The sequence below is a fragment of the Suricata suricatta genome, chromosome 16 (assembly GCF_006229205.1).
Source record: "Suricata suricatta isolate VVHF042 chromosome 16, meerkat_22Aug2017_6uvM2_HiC, whole genome shotgun sequence".
Taxonomy (NCBI): domain Eukaryota; kingdom Metazoa; phylum Chordata; class Mammalia; order Carnivora; family Herpestidae; genus Suricata; species Suricata suricatta.
The window spans coordinates 40,370,989-40,385,204 of NC_043715.1; the positions used below are offsets into that span (position 1 = coordinate 40,370,989).

General features: G+C 40.1%; 1 protein-coding gene across 1 annotated transcript in view; it reads right to left on the reverse strand.

Annotated features, from left to right (window-relative positions):
* Positions 1-14,216, reverse strand: part of LOC115280323 — a 214,548-nt gene that overhangs the window by 88,716 nt on the left and 111,616 nt on the right. The gene's annotated exons all lie outside the window — the stretch shown is intronic.

A 14,216-nucleotide genomic window follows, 5' to 3' on the forward strand; every position in this document is an offset into this window, starting at 1 on the left:
CAAACCTGGGATTATGACCTGGGCCAAAATCAAGAGTTGGATGCTTACCTGACTGAGCCACCCAGGTGCCCCTCCAACTGGTGAATCCTAACAGGAAATGATACCGATTCTATCCATCTTTTCTAGAATACGGAAGAAGTAGGAATACTTCTCATTTTAGGAGATCAGCATTATCCTAATACTAGAATATGACAAAAGCAATATAATAAAAGAAAACAACTGTCCAATATCCCTCATGAGCATAGACATAAAGATCCCCAATAAAATATTAGCAAATGAAATATAAAATATATAATATATAAATATATTAAATATATCAAAATATTAATAAAACCACAATCAAATAGGTTTATCCTGGGCATCATGGCTGGTTCAACATTTGAAAAATCAATGTAATCCACTATTTCAACCACCTAAAAAGAAAAACCACACAATCACATCAATTGGTGTAAAAAATCATTTGACAAAATTCAACATTTATTTATTTTAAAAACTCTAAGTAAACTAAGAACAGAAGAGAATGCCTTAAGCTTGATAAAAGGCATCCAGCAAAAAAAAAAAAAAAAATTTAAGCAACCATCATACTCAATTGTGAAAGAATGAAATATTTCCCCAGTGGGAAAAGGCAAGGATGTCCACTCCTACCACTTCTAATCAACATTATACACGGGGTTCTAGCCAGGGTCATTAGACAGAAAATTAAATAAGAGGCATTCAGTTTGGAAAAGGAGTGAAACTATCTCTATTTGTAACTGAAATGATTTTATATAGAGAAAATCCTAAGTAATCCACCAAAAACTATTGGAAGTAATAAACAAGTTCAGCAAGGTTACAAGATACAAGATCAATACACAAATTCAATTATATATTGTAGAGTATATGCTTATCCTCTAGCAATGGACAATCCCAAAATGAAATTAAGAAAATAATCCTAGGGGTGCCTGGGTGGCTCAATCACTTAAGCGTTCAACTCTTGATTTTGGCTCAGGTCATGAGATTGAGCCCCAAGTCAGGATTGGTGTAGAGTATGGAGTCTGCTTGGGATTCTCTCTCTCCCTCTCTCTCTCTCTCAGCCCCTCCCCCACTCATTCTCTCTCTCTTTCTCTCAATAAATAAACTTAAAAATGCAGAAAATAATTCTATTCACCATACCATCAAAAAAAGAATAAAATACTTAGGAAGAAATTCAATATATGAAGTATGAAAGTTATACTCTGAAAACTACAAAACAGTTGAAAGAAATTTTTAAAAGCTAAATAAATGAAAATATATTCCATGCTCATGAACTGAAGATAATATATAAGTCCTACCTATTCATATATTTTAAGGTTTAACATTTAATATTAATTAAACATTAATATGTTAAGATGGCAATACTTAACAAATTTAGTGCAATCCCCCAAAGAATCCAGCTGAATTATTTTCAGATACTGGTAAGCTAATCCTAAAATTTATATGAAAATTCAAGAGGCCCAGAATAGCCAAAACAATCTTGGAAAAAAAATTGGAGGATTCACACTTTCCGACTCAACACTCAACTACAAAATAATGGCAATCAAGGCAATGTGTATAGACACAAGGACAGACATGATTATCAGTAGAATAAAACTGGGTTCCACAAGCAAACCCTTACATTTACTGTCAATTTATTTTCAACAATGGTGATGAAACAATTCAATATGGAAAGAGTAGACCTTTCAACAAATTGTACTGAGGCAACTGGATAGCCACATGAAAAGAATGAAGTTTGGACCCCTACCTCACATCACACACAAAAATGAATTCAAAATGGATTCAAAGATGTAAATTTAATAGCTAAAACCATAAAAACCTAGGTGTAAATCTTCATGACCTTGGGTTAGGCAATGTTTTCTTAGGACACAAAAGCATAAGCAATCAAAGAAAAAGTAAACTGGTCTCCATCACAACTTCAAATTCATGTGCTACAAAGAACACCATTAATAAAGACAAAAGACAACCCAAGAATGGGAGGAAATAATTGCAAATCACGTATCTCGTAAGGGACTTGTATCTAGGTATATAAAGAATTCTTAAAATTCAACAACAACAAACAACAAATAACCCAGTGAAAAAACAGAGAAAGGCTCTAAATGATTTAGGCACTCTGGAAAATAGTTTCTCAGTTTCTTATAAAGTTAAACATATCCTTAGCAAGGTGGCCCAGCTCTCCCACTCCTAGGCATTTACTCTAAGAGAGATATAAAAACTTGCATGCAGACAAAACCCTGCATATAAATGTTTGTAGCAGTTGTGTTCATAATGGTCAAAACAGGAAGCACCCCAAATGTCTTTCCATAGAGAAACAGATAAACTGTGGTACATCCATACATTGAAATAGTATTTAGCATAAAGAGAGACAAACTGCTGTGACGTGCAACAGCTTGATGAATCTCAAAGGAATTATGTAGCGTGAAAGAAGCCAGTCTCCAAAGGTTATAGCTGTATGATTCTATATTTTTGTTTTGTTTTTTTGGTTTTTTCGGGGGAGGGCGGGTTCTGAGAGAAAGAGGTAGAGTGCCCCCGCACATGCGCACAGAGGAGGGTTATAGGGAGCGCAGGCTCCGTGGCTGACATGGGGCTCATTCCACACCCTGACATCATGACCTGGGCTGAAATCCAGAGTCAGTCTTGATTGATTTAAACTGACTGACACTCACCCAGGCACCCTGTACAATTCTATTTATATGACATTGTCAACGAGAGAAAAAGGATGGAAAGAGGATCTGACCACACACGATAGCATAAGAATCTATATAAATGTTAAAATTTGTAGAACGTTATACCCCCAGAAAAGTCTGTTTTAATGTGTTCATTTAAAAAAATTTAAGTAGCAGGGCCCCTCGGTAGCTCGGTCAGTTAAGCGTCCAACTTCGGCTCAGGTCATGATCTCAAGGTTCGTGAGTTCAAGCCCTGCATCCTGCTCTGTGCTGACAGCTCAGAGCCTGGAGCCTGCTTTGAATTCTGTGTCTCCCCGTCTCTCTCTGCTCTTCCTCTGCTCGTGCTCTGTCTCTCTCACACACAAAAATAAATTAACATTAAAAAAAATCTTTTTAATTTAAGTAGCTATACTATAGGAGCTAACACTGACCGAATAGACGGACGTGAAATACAACCCAAAGTTCCTGTAGCGGGACACGTCAGTAACAGTGAGCTAATCCCATAGAACCCCAGAGATGCTGAGGATGTGGTAGGAGACTAGCCAAGAGAGAGGCAAAAAATGGGGTAAAAGTCTTCTATGAAAGGATTGATATTCTAGACCCCCGACTCCTTTTCATATGAATGTTTTATATGTCTCATATTTCAGGGGAATTTTTAAGGAACAATTCAAGAATAAAAAAGAGCTCTAGGATAATTCAAATATAATGATTAAAGCAAAAAATTCAATCTATAGACTGGAAGTTTAAATCCAGTTTTCCATAATATGAAAAATAAAAGAAAGAGGCAGAAAATTAGGAGAGGAATTAAAAAAATAGATCTAGATTTAGAAACTATCACAGACAATGAAAGAAAAATTTACAAAACTAAGATAGTAAGTTGGCAAATTAAAATGGTCCCCTGGCAGACCACCGCAATAAATGCAATGACACTCACTCCAGGACACAGCACTTCTGAAATTTCAGAAATCCAGGGATTAAGTGAAAATTCTAAGAAACATGAGTCACATCCACAGAAAGTGAAGCTGAATGGCATTGGATTTCTTACTAGTGCCATCGGTTTCCATTATTGCTATTGAGAAGTCTGCTATCAGTCTAAATACTGCGGTTTTATGTAATGATGAAGAAAGAGAAAAGACGAAGGGCAGAGTAAGAATGTCTAAGATGCGCTTCTGGAAAAGCCTAGAAAATAGCTCAGCCATTTTTGGATGCTGTTCTTCCTTTATACTATCTATTCTCTTTTTGTCTACATATTATTATCTTCATAGTAGCTATTCTCTACTTACCTACATATTATTTTATTGAAATACATCTTACACATTCTTTCTCTACCCCTGTCTTTTTACCTTTCTTCACTTTTCTTCCTTTCTTCCTTCCTTTCTCCCTTCCTTCCTTCCTTCCTTCCTTCCTTTCTTTCTTTCTTTCTTTCTCTTTCTTTCATTTATTTTTGAGAAAGAGAGAGACAGACCATGAGCAGGGGAGGGCCAGAGGGAGCCAGAGACACAGAATCCGAAGCAGGCTCCAGGCTCTGAGTTGTCAGCACAGAGCCCGACATGGGACTTGAACTCACGAGCCAAGAAATCATGACCCGAGCCAAAGTCAGACACTTAACTGACTGAGCCACCCAGTTAAAACTTACCTGTTTAATGTTTATTTTATTTTAATGATTATATTTTTTTCATTTTTAAAAGTGCTATTTGAATTTTATTCAAACCTGCATGATCTTTTCCCATGCTTATGATTTTGTTACCTTCTTTTAGTTCTTTAAACATGAAAGCATATTAATTTCATATTCTAAATCTCATAATTTATAGTATCTGAAACCTTTGGGGACCTCATTTCTACTCTTTGTTCTTTCTGTTCATCCTTATTCATGATGACATGTTTGCTTCGGTTTTTCTTGATTTTTCAATATCAGCTTGTGTTCACCAGGACTTTTCTGTGGGAATTCCATGAGAAGACCTCCATTTTCTCCTTTTGGGCACCTGAAGATACTACCAACCCAAGGACTACTTTGCATTAATTTCCTGGCTTGGGGGTTCTGAACTATGTAAATGTTGTAAATTAAACCTTATGAGGGCTGACCTGAGATTATAAATTATCAAGGGAGGTTTCATTTTCTGGCTCCATCCAGAGCCCAGACTGACCTTGTCAGGTCATCTCTTTAACTGTGCAGATATTTTTCTAGATCACTCCTACCATGACCACAGAGAAGTAGAGCCCTGTGGAGTTTTGTGGGGGACCAGCCTACGCACCAGAGTCTAAGGGTCCCTGAGTAGGGGGTTGGTGTTGGCGAAATATCTACAAGAAAGAACACAGACAACGTGAATGGTGGAAGAGACCACACTTTACTGTGAAACTTAGTGTCTTATATGCCATAGGTGATTACACCTTTCTTTTAATGATTACATTGTTTGTAACTTCTTAGGAATCTCATGTTTCAGAAAAGATCATTGTTTTCACGGAAGAGAGGACAGGAATGAGGTACAATACAGAAGATCAAAAAACATAATTCATCACTCAAAATACATCAGCGGGGGTCTTATTTTGCGTATATAGTGTAATATTAACCGAAGCTTAAGAGAAGACTATTCTTCTTTAAAGGTGAACATGATGACTTACAGGTAAAGTGCCCCTGCCCAGGGAGGGAGTTTCAATCAGAAAGTCTGCCCATCACTGAAACCACAATCACCAAGACGCATGAACAATAGGAGAACTAACCCCAGTCTCTGATCCGTTTAGGTCAAGCAGTCAAGCGCACACATTCTCAAGTAGGGGGAAGCAGGGTCCCAAAGGCCACACAGCACTGCACCCCAGTCTCCCAGGACCTATGTTCTTTTTGTCCTCATCCTCAAATGGGGGGAGGGCCAACCGTTACCCAGGGTAGCGCCTTCCTAGACAAGGCTCGGGACTCTGCAATGACATACGTCCCCCCACCCCCCGGAGGCTTTGCCGTCACAGTGGAATCACCTCTGCAGGCTTTTCGGCTGGATGGGCCCCAACAGAGTTTACTATTTTACGTAGCGTCTCCATTCAAAAACTTCATCTTCCACAGGCCAATGTCCTTGCATGTTTGTCACAAATAAACCTCAAGTCTCTGGGAGAATAGAAATTATCAGACAACCCCAAATGGCCAGTGTGAGTAGAAGGATTCCAGGACCTCTAGTCTGTCCTATTGCTGGAGAGGAAAGTAACCAGTCCTTCCTTTTACTTTCTCTCACTTCAAAGTGAGTCTGAGCGGGACGAAATCATCTTCTTACAGAGGAGAGCACAACCTGACATGTGGGTCAGGAAAGGTGATTGAGCCCCGATCTTTATCTAATTAACTACTGTTTCTTTTAACGGAGACACACTTATCTGAAGTTCAATAGTTCCTATCATTTCATTTTGTTGTATGTTTAACATTATATTCAAGCAAAATTAAAAGTATGGCCTTTAATTTTTAATAGCATGTACAGTATGATCCGAGCAATTAAAACGTCTCTATCCTCCTGCTCATATTTACACATATGCATACAGTGTAGAATGATCTTCACTGAATATTATTAAAAGCAATTTTTGGATGATAGGGAATTGAGCTTTTACTTTTTTGGTACTTTTCTGTATTTCATGTCTTTCTTTCGTTCTTTTTTTTTCTTTCTTTCAAGACAGAGAGAATGTAAGTGGGGAAGGGACAGAGAGAGAAGGAGAAAGAGAATCTTAAATGGCCTCCATACTCGGCACAGAGCCCAAGGCAGGGCTCAATGTAACAACCATGAGATCATGACCCGAGCTGAAATCGGCAGTGGATGCTTAACCAACTGAGCACCTGATTTCTCTTAAAAATGACTATGTATCTTTATTTTAAAACAAATAAAGTCATTTATCTTTTCTCAAAGTCTCCTGATATACAGATGGCCAACAAGTACACAAAAAGACGCTCAAGGTCACTAGTCATCAGAGAAAAGCAAACCAAAACCACAACGATATCACCTTACACCTAATAGAATGGTTATTATCAAAAAGCCAAGAAATAGCAAGTGTTTGCAAATATGTGGAGAAAAGGAAAACCTCATACACTATTGGTGAGAAGGTAAATTGGTGCAGCCACTATGGAAAATAGTATGGAGGTTCCTCAAAAAATTAAAAATTGAAATACCAAATGATGTAATAATTCCACTACCGGGTATTTACCCAAAGAAAACTAAAACACTAATTCAAAAAGGTATCTGTACCCCCTCCCCATGTTCATTGCAGCACTATTTACAATAGCCAAGATATGTAAACAGCATAAATGTCTATTGATGGATGAATGGATAAAGAATTATTGTCGGGGCACCTGGGTGGCTCAGTTGGTTCAGCATCCAACTCTTGATTTTGGCTCAGGTCATGATCTCACAGTTCATGAAATCAAGCCCCACATCTCTCTTCCTTTCTCTCTGTCCCTCCCCTCTTCTCTCTCAAAATAAATAAATACTTTAAAGAAAAAGAAGAATATTGTGTGTGTGTGTGTGTGTGTGTGTGTGCGTGCATGCACACAGACACACACACACTCTCTGGAATACTACTATGTAGCCATAAGAAGCAATGAAATATTGTCATTTATAACTACATGGATAGACCTTGACGGCGTTATGAGAAGTAAAATAAGTCAGACGGAGAAAGGCAGGTATCAGATGATCTCATTTGTATGTGGAATTTAAACAACGAGAAAATAGATTGGAGATTGGCAGAAGTGGGAGTGAAGGGTGGGTGAGTGGGGTCAAAAGGAACAAAGTTCCAGTTACAAAACAAATATATCATGGAGCAGTAACGTGCAGCATGGTGACTATAGTTACTAATACTATACGGCACATTTGAGAGTTGCTAAGAGAATAGATCTTAAAAGCCCTCATCACAAGAAAAAAACATTTTGTAACTATGTCTGCAGGCAGATGCTAGCTAGACTGGTCGTGGTGACCATTTCACAAGATATACAAATATTGAACCATTATGTCTCACACCGGATGCCAATATAGTGTTACATACCAATTATACCTGCAAAAAAAAGTAAAAAAAAAAAAAGAAAAAGAAAAGAATAAGTCTCCCATTAAAATAATTTGAACATATGCATCCACTTTTACTCTGAAAACCTTACTAAAATTACAGCAAAGTTATTTTCTCAAAAATAAAAAAAGGACATAAACCTGCAAGAAGGGAAAGATGAGAACCGATAACAACGGCAAACTTCGGGGAGCTGGAAAGCAGCGGAGGAATGGGGTCATTAGACACAAGAACGCCAAGCCCTAAACTGAGACCTGACCTCACCCATGTCACACGGCCCCCAAAATTCTTCCATCGGGGCAAACCCCATCCACTCTCCCAGGGCCTCCTCCCTTTGGACATCATCAATATTCCAGCTGAACCTCCATTCACTCTAAAATCCTGCCTCTGTGGTTCAGAAAATTAATATAATAAATAATGATAATAATAAACAGCACCAACCCACTACCTATGGGGCACTTACGAAGTGCCCCAGTGTAATACCAAATCTTTCCAAAACGGATAGACTTCAGCATTTGGTAGTTCTCAAATTGTTTCTTATTGTTCAGTATTACTTCCCCAATTTGGATGTAAATTTCTTTAGAGGTGAATTTCTATCTCATCCAGCTCTGACATTTTTCACAGCACAGACTCCAAATAGGTCATCAATAAGTACATAAGTTGGATCAACTCACAGACTACACACCTACCAACGTCCATTAACGTCAATTAGCCAATGTCCAGGAGGCCGTCAAAAATAAAGGAAGCATGCCTCTTGCCACCCCCAAATCTGCCCGTTGTCCCGTGGGACGGCAGGTGGCATATCAGAGACCCATCTATCCATTTACTGCAGGGTGACCTGCCTGGTTTAGCATTTAGCAATCAGACTTCCAAACAGCAATAAACCCCATGCTGAGTAGGCAACAGATGAAAAAAAAAAAAGATGCCTTTTATGGCACTTCATTATAATGGCTTTATTGCCAAAAGCCATATTAGCAGAAGATGGAAGATTCAATTTATAGAATCTCCTGAATGTCTGTCTGTTCAGCAGCAGCCTGTTTATGCCCGAGAAGGCTCGGCGCCTGTGGAAAATGTATTTGAGGGACAACCCACAATGCTACTTGCTCTGCCAAGATTCACATTCTTTTCTTTTTCAAGCCAAAAGGGGGCAAAGCTAACCCGATGAATTAGTGCATCTCGTTCTGAACTTCAGAGTCACATTGGAACATGGAGGATTAGGGCCACCCCACTCCCTATGATGATCTAAAAGTCACTTAAGACAATTCAGAGAAATGCCAGAAAAACTTCCTTCTTGTTGAGACAACAAAAGCAGATGGAAAACTGTTCAAATGGCTCAAGTATGTGGCACTTTTATAACATTTATGTGGCTCTTGAAAAAAATCAGCTTTAATTGACTTTTTGCTTCCCATGTCCTAGTTCTGTCAAAACCTCTTCTGGTTTTTTTAGGGATTTAAATCAGAGAGCACACCATTCTGAATATCCCTTTAATTACTATAATTCAGAAACGATGTTCTCCTACTCGGGTGCTTGCCAGAAAGGCAAGGGAGGGAGACAGCAGAAGGAAAAATTATAAATAGAACCTGCTTCGAAAACCAAACAATGGCACTGAAACCAAACAATCACACTGGCAATACGTTTCATCAGGCGGCCTGGCAGGCGTCTAGCTCCCCGTGTGGCCTGGAGAATCCCATTAAGCCTCTTGGCATCACAGCATCTCCATATGAGGAACAAGGCAGTTAATATATTTCTACCTCAAATACCAAATATCAGAGCCGAAGGAGGCCTTGATACACATCTTATTTATCTGCCTTAGTTTATATATGAGGTCTCTTGGAAGGCATGTTGTGAAAAAAAACAATGGGGCAGTTCTCTGATTCGTAGAGGTGTAAGTAACAGGTGTAAAATAAAACGAAGACACACAAAAAAAATCTTTCATCTTCTTTATGGACAAATTTGACCTTGGGTTATCATTCTAGTTCTGTCCCCCCTGGAAACCAGATCAAGACGGAACGTCAGCTTGTCCCCAGGCTGTCACCGGCTAGGGGAAGGGAGGCAAAGAGAAGAGGCCCCCGGAATGAGCAAATAGTAGATCTAAATATCTAGACCTAAGAAAATCCCCAAGATAGGGGCTTAATAGAACAAAACCACCATACTTTTTTACAATATGGGTACACTTCATATGAATTCACACATATGTGGAATTTAAGAAACAAAACAAGCAAGTGGGAAAAAAGAGAGAGTGAGAGAGAAGCAAACCAAGAAACAGACTCTTGACTACAGAGAAGAAACTGATGGCTACCAGAGGGAAGTGTGGGGGTTGGGCGAGATGGGTGAAATAGGTTATGGGGACTAAGCAGGCACTTGTGATGAGCACCAGGCGTTGTGTGGAATTGTTGAACCACTAAACTCTACGCCTGAAATTCAAATTATACTGCATGTTTAAAAAAAGAGAGAAAGAAACAGACCCTTAATTATAGAGAATAAACTGATGGTTACCAGAGGGGAGGGAGCTGGGGGGCACGTGAAGTCGTTGATGGGGATGAAGAAGCGCACCGCAAGGACGAGCAGCAGGTGACCTACAGAGCTGCTGAGTCACTGTCCCGAACTAAGACGACATTGTATGTCGATTAACTGTAGTTAAGATGAAAATTTCAGGGGCACCTGGATGGCTCAGATGGGTGAGCGTCCAACTCTTGATTTCAGTTCGGATCATGATCTCCCAGTCCGTGGGAGCAAGCCCCAGAGTCGGGCTCTGTGCTGACTGGGCGAAGCCTGCTTGGGACTCTCTCGTTCCCTCTCCCTGCCCCTCCCTGGCCCGCACACACATACTCTCTCGCACGCTCTCTCTCAAAATAAACTTTAAAATAAGAACTTATAAAAAATTAAAACTTTTTAAAAATTAAAATAAAAAAATAAAGTATAGGTGTACTTTAGTCACTTTTTCATTCCTTTTTCTTCTTTAACCTTTTTTATAAAATTATTATTATTATTTAAAAAACAAAAACAAAAGCCTGTAACCACCAACGTCAAAACATATAAATTTACCAGCGACCCCAGAAATCCTTCCATGTGCCTTGTCTTGGTGGCAACCCGTTTCTGGTCCCCTAGAGGATCCAACATCCTGGTGAGCAATCACCTACTGCCTTTTTCTTTTTTTTGGTGATTTTTATCACCAAGTATACCCCTTGTCTTACCCTGGTAAAAAATGCAATACATCTTTCAGGTCTCTCAACTTTTTTTTTTTTTTTGAGAGCGAGAGTGAGAGCACACGCAGAAGCAGAGAGGGGCATCTCTTAACTTTACAGTCCTTCTCATCTCCTTCTTCTCCTAACAACGTATCCAGTGAAAAATCAGGGGCATTTGACCTGTGGAGTCCTCACAGTCGAGTTTTGCTAATGCTCTTGGTATGATTCAACACGCTCCTCTGTACTCCTTGCAAACTGGGAGCTGTATCTTGACTCCGTTCAATCCCTTCGCTAAGTGGCACGGAAGCCCTGCACTGGGAGACACATGAGAGAGACGCGCTCCCTCTTTGTGGTGTGAGTAGCGGTCAATGCTTAATACTTAAACCCACTAAAGTGCCGATATTCCAATTCTGTCACTTCTTTTTTATTAGTTGGAATATTTCCAAATACACGTCCCCTCTCCTATGCCTCAGTTGCCACTGGGCCATGTCACCTAGAAAAGGCAAGACCAATTCTGCAAGCTTTCCTTTTATTTGTTTATCAGTGATGATCCCCATCCTCCTCTGAAGGTGACTGGCTGGGTTTTTATTTTCAAAGTCATTATACACTCATGGATTCACACATATTTTGATATATTTTGATCACTTACAAAATTTCCCTTATTATAGCTCAAATGGTTCCCAATTTGGCCAACGAAGTCTTTGCAAATTAGCTCCTGAGTCTTTTTCTCACCACCTGACAGTCTGCCAGCCTCCTGACTACTTGGTCTGATACAATGTTTCAATTCGGCTTGTACACCTCCTTCCCTGGGTCCAGAGGCAGCCGCTTCTCCACGAGCCCGGGTTTCTCACAGCGGGAAGTGGTGTTGTAAGGCTACAGTCCGGGCACTGGGGATATGCCCTGCTAGACCTTTTCATTAATCAGAACCAGAAGTAGACCCACACATGCACATACACACACGCATATCATATTTTCAGAAACAAAATACCTTATGATTTCATACTGGAACTCCTCATTTAAACTCAGGACTACTATTTTTTAACATAATTTCTTCTGTTTACGTCTATGTTTCCTAAGAAACGTATAGAAGTACAGAAGAACTAGACTGGGAACACTGGTTCTCCAAGACACAAGAAATGACAGAATTAAATTATCTCAAAATTATTCATTTATCATTTCATGTGATACACATAACAGTCGCAGATTAACAATAATAATACTACCAACAACAACCTAATTACTGAGAACAGCTAAAACGCTTGCATAAAAATTTCATCAAACCTAGTCTTACCGTGGGGGGTTGGTTAAATGGAGGGCGGGTAGTAAGGAAGGCACTAGTTGGAGTGAGCGCTGGGTGTTACATGTAAGTGCTGAATCACTGAGTTCTCCTGAAACTCATGCTGCACTGTGTATTGGCTTACTAGAGTCTGAATAAAAATTGAAACAAACAAAAAAACGGACTCTATTAAAAAGTCAGTGTGGGGCCCCCTAGGTATCTCAGTCGATTAAGTGTGCAACTTTGGCTCAGGTCATGATCTCATGGTTTGTGAGTTTGAGCTCTGCATCAGGGACAGTGCAGAGCCTGCCTGGGATTCTCTCTCCCTCTCTCTGCCCCTCCCCCATTTGTCCTCTCTCTCTCTCTCTCTCTCTCTCTCTCTCTCTCTCTCTGTCTCTCTCTGTCTCTCTCAATAAATAAACTTTAGAAAAATACTTATAAAAGAAAAATGAACCACTGTGTGTTTTTTCATGCACCTAACTTCTATATTTGTTTCAGTACCCCTAAATGAGGCTCACACTTAGTTTTCCTCTATGCCTTAATTCTATTGCCTGTGTAAAAAGGGAATATTGTTAAAATATTTAAAAGATATAATTTTTATTTCCTTGTGGTCATATTCCACCACATAAGCAAAGCCAAGATTCAGTGTATCAGGCTAGAAATCAGCCAAAAACACAGAGCCCCCGCCCAACCCCCAAGACCTGTTTAGGAGCCACTTTTTTCAGTATTCCTGAGTCAGCAATGTTATAACTGAATCTCAGTAGCTTAACGGAAGTTTTTAATATGCTTTTATCCTTTAATATCCACTTCAACCAGGATAATGTTCTTACAATACGGTTTATCCATCTTGCGACTTACCCGAATATGTGAAAGAGCATGTGTCCCTGACTCTAAGTCCTAACGGTCAGCAACCAGGCTTGGCCCTCTCTGCACCCCAGGATCTCTCCATACATTTTCGCTAAACTGAAAGGTACTTAAGGGCAGTCCCTCTAGTCTCAGAAATTCCTGGAGTACGGTTGTCTTTTGGCAATGGCACATTCCAGCCCCAGATGGTGGGGCCCCCGGCTTGCTCGTCTTTACACTAAATCAACATGGGGTTCAGGTGAGGCAGGCTCATGCCAGGCTCTGTGTGTCAAACAACAAGAACCAGCCTCTCGTGGGTGCTTGGGGGTCGCGAGAAACCACTCCATGTCCTTTAATGTGTCCTAACTCATTAAGGCCCCTTCAACCTTACAGGGAGGTACCATTATTTTCCCCATTGCCCAGGTGAGAAAACTGAATAAGTTAAACAACCTTCTCAAGGTCCCACAGCTAGGAGGCTAGGGGGTTTTATCTCCAGCACGTAAAGGATCTTCGGCCATTTCGACTCCAAGGGCTGAGTGACATACCCGCCAAAGCTCCCTGTGCTTCTCTTTGTGTGTTTTTTTTTTTAATTTAATTTTTTTATAGTTTATGACCAAGTTGGTTTCCATATAACACTCAGTGCTCTTCCCCACAAGTGCCCCTCTCTATGACCATCACCCGCTTCCCCTTCCCCCTCCCTCTTCAGCCCTCAGTTTGTTCTCAGCATTCAAAAGTCTCTCATGATTTGCCTCCCTCCCTCTCCCCAACTCTCTTCCCCCACTTTCCCATTCCCATGGTCTCCTATTAGGATTCTCCTGTTAGACCTATGAGTGACAACATATGGTATCTGTCCTTCTCTGCCTGACGTATTTTGCTTAGCATGACTCCCTCTAGGTTCATCCACTTTCCTACAAATGGCCAGATTTCATTCCCTCTCATTGCCATGTAGTACTCCATCGTGTATATATACCATATCTTCTTGATCCATTCGTCAGGTGATGGACATTTAGGCTCTTTCCATGTTTTGGCTATTGTTGACAGCGCTGCTATGAACATTGGGGTTCATGTGCTCCTATGCATCAGCACTTCTGTATCCCTTGGTTAAATCCCTAGCAGTGCTATTGCTGGGTAATAAGGGAGTTCTATGGATAGTTTTTTAAGGAACCTCCACACTCTTCCAGAGCGGCTGCACCAGTTTACATTCCCACCAGCAGT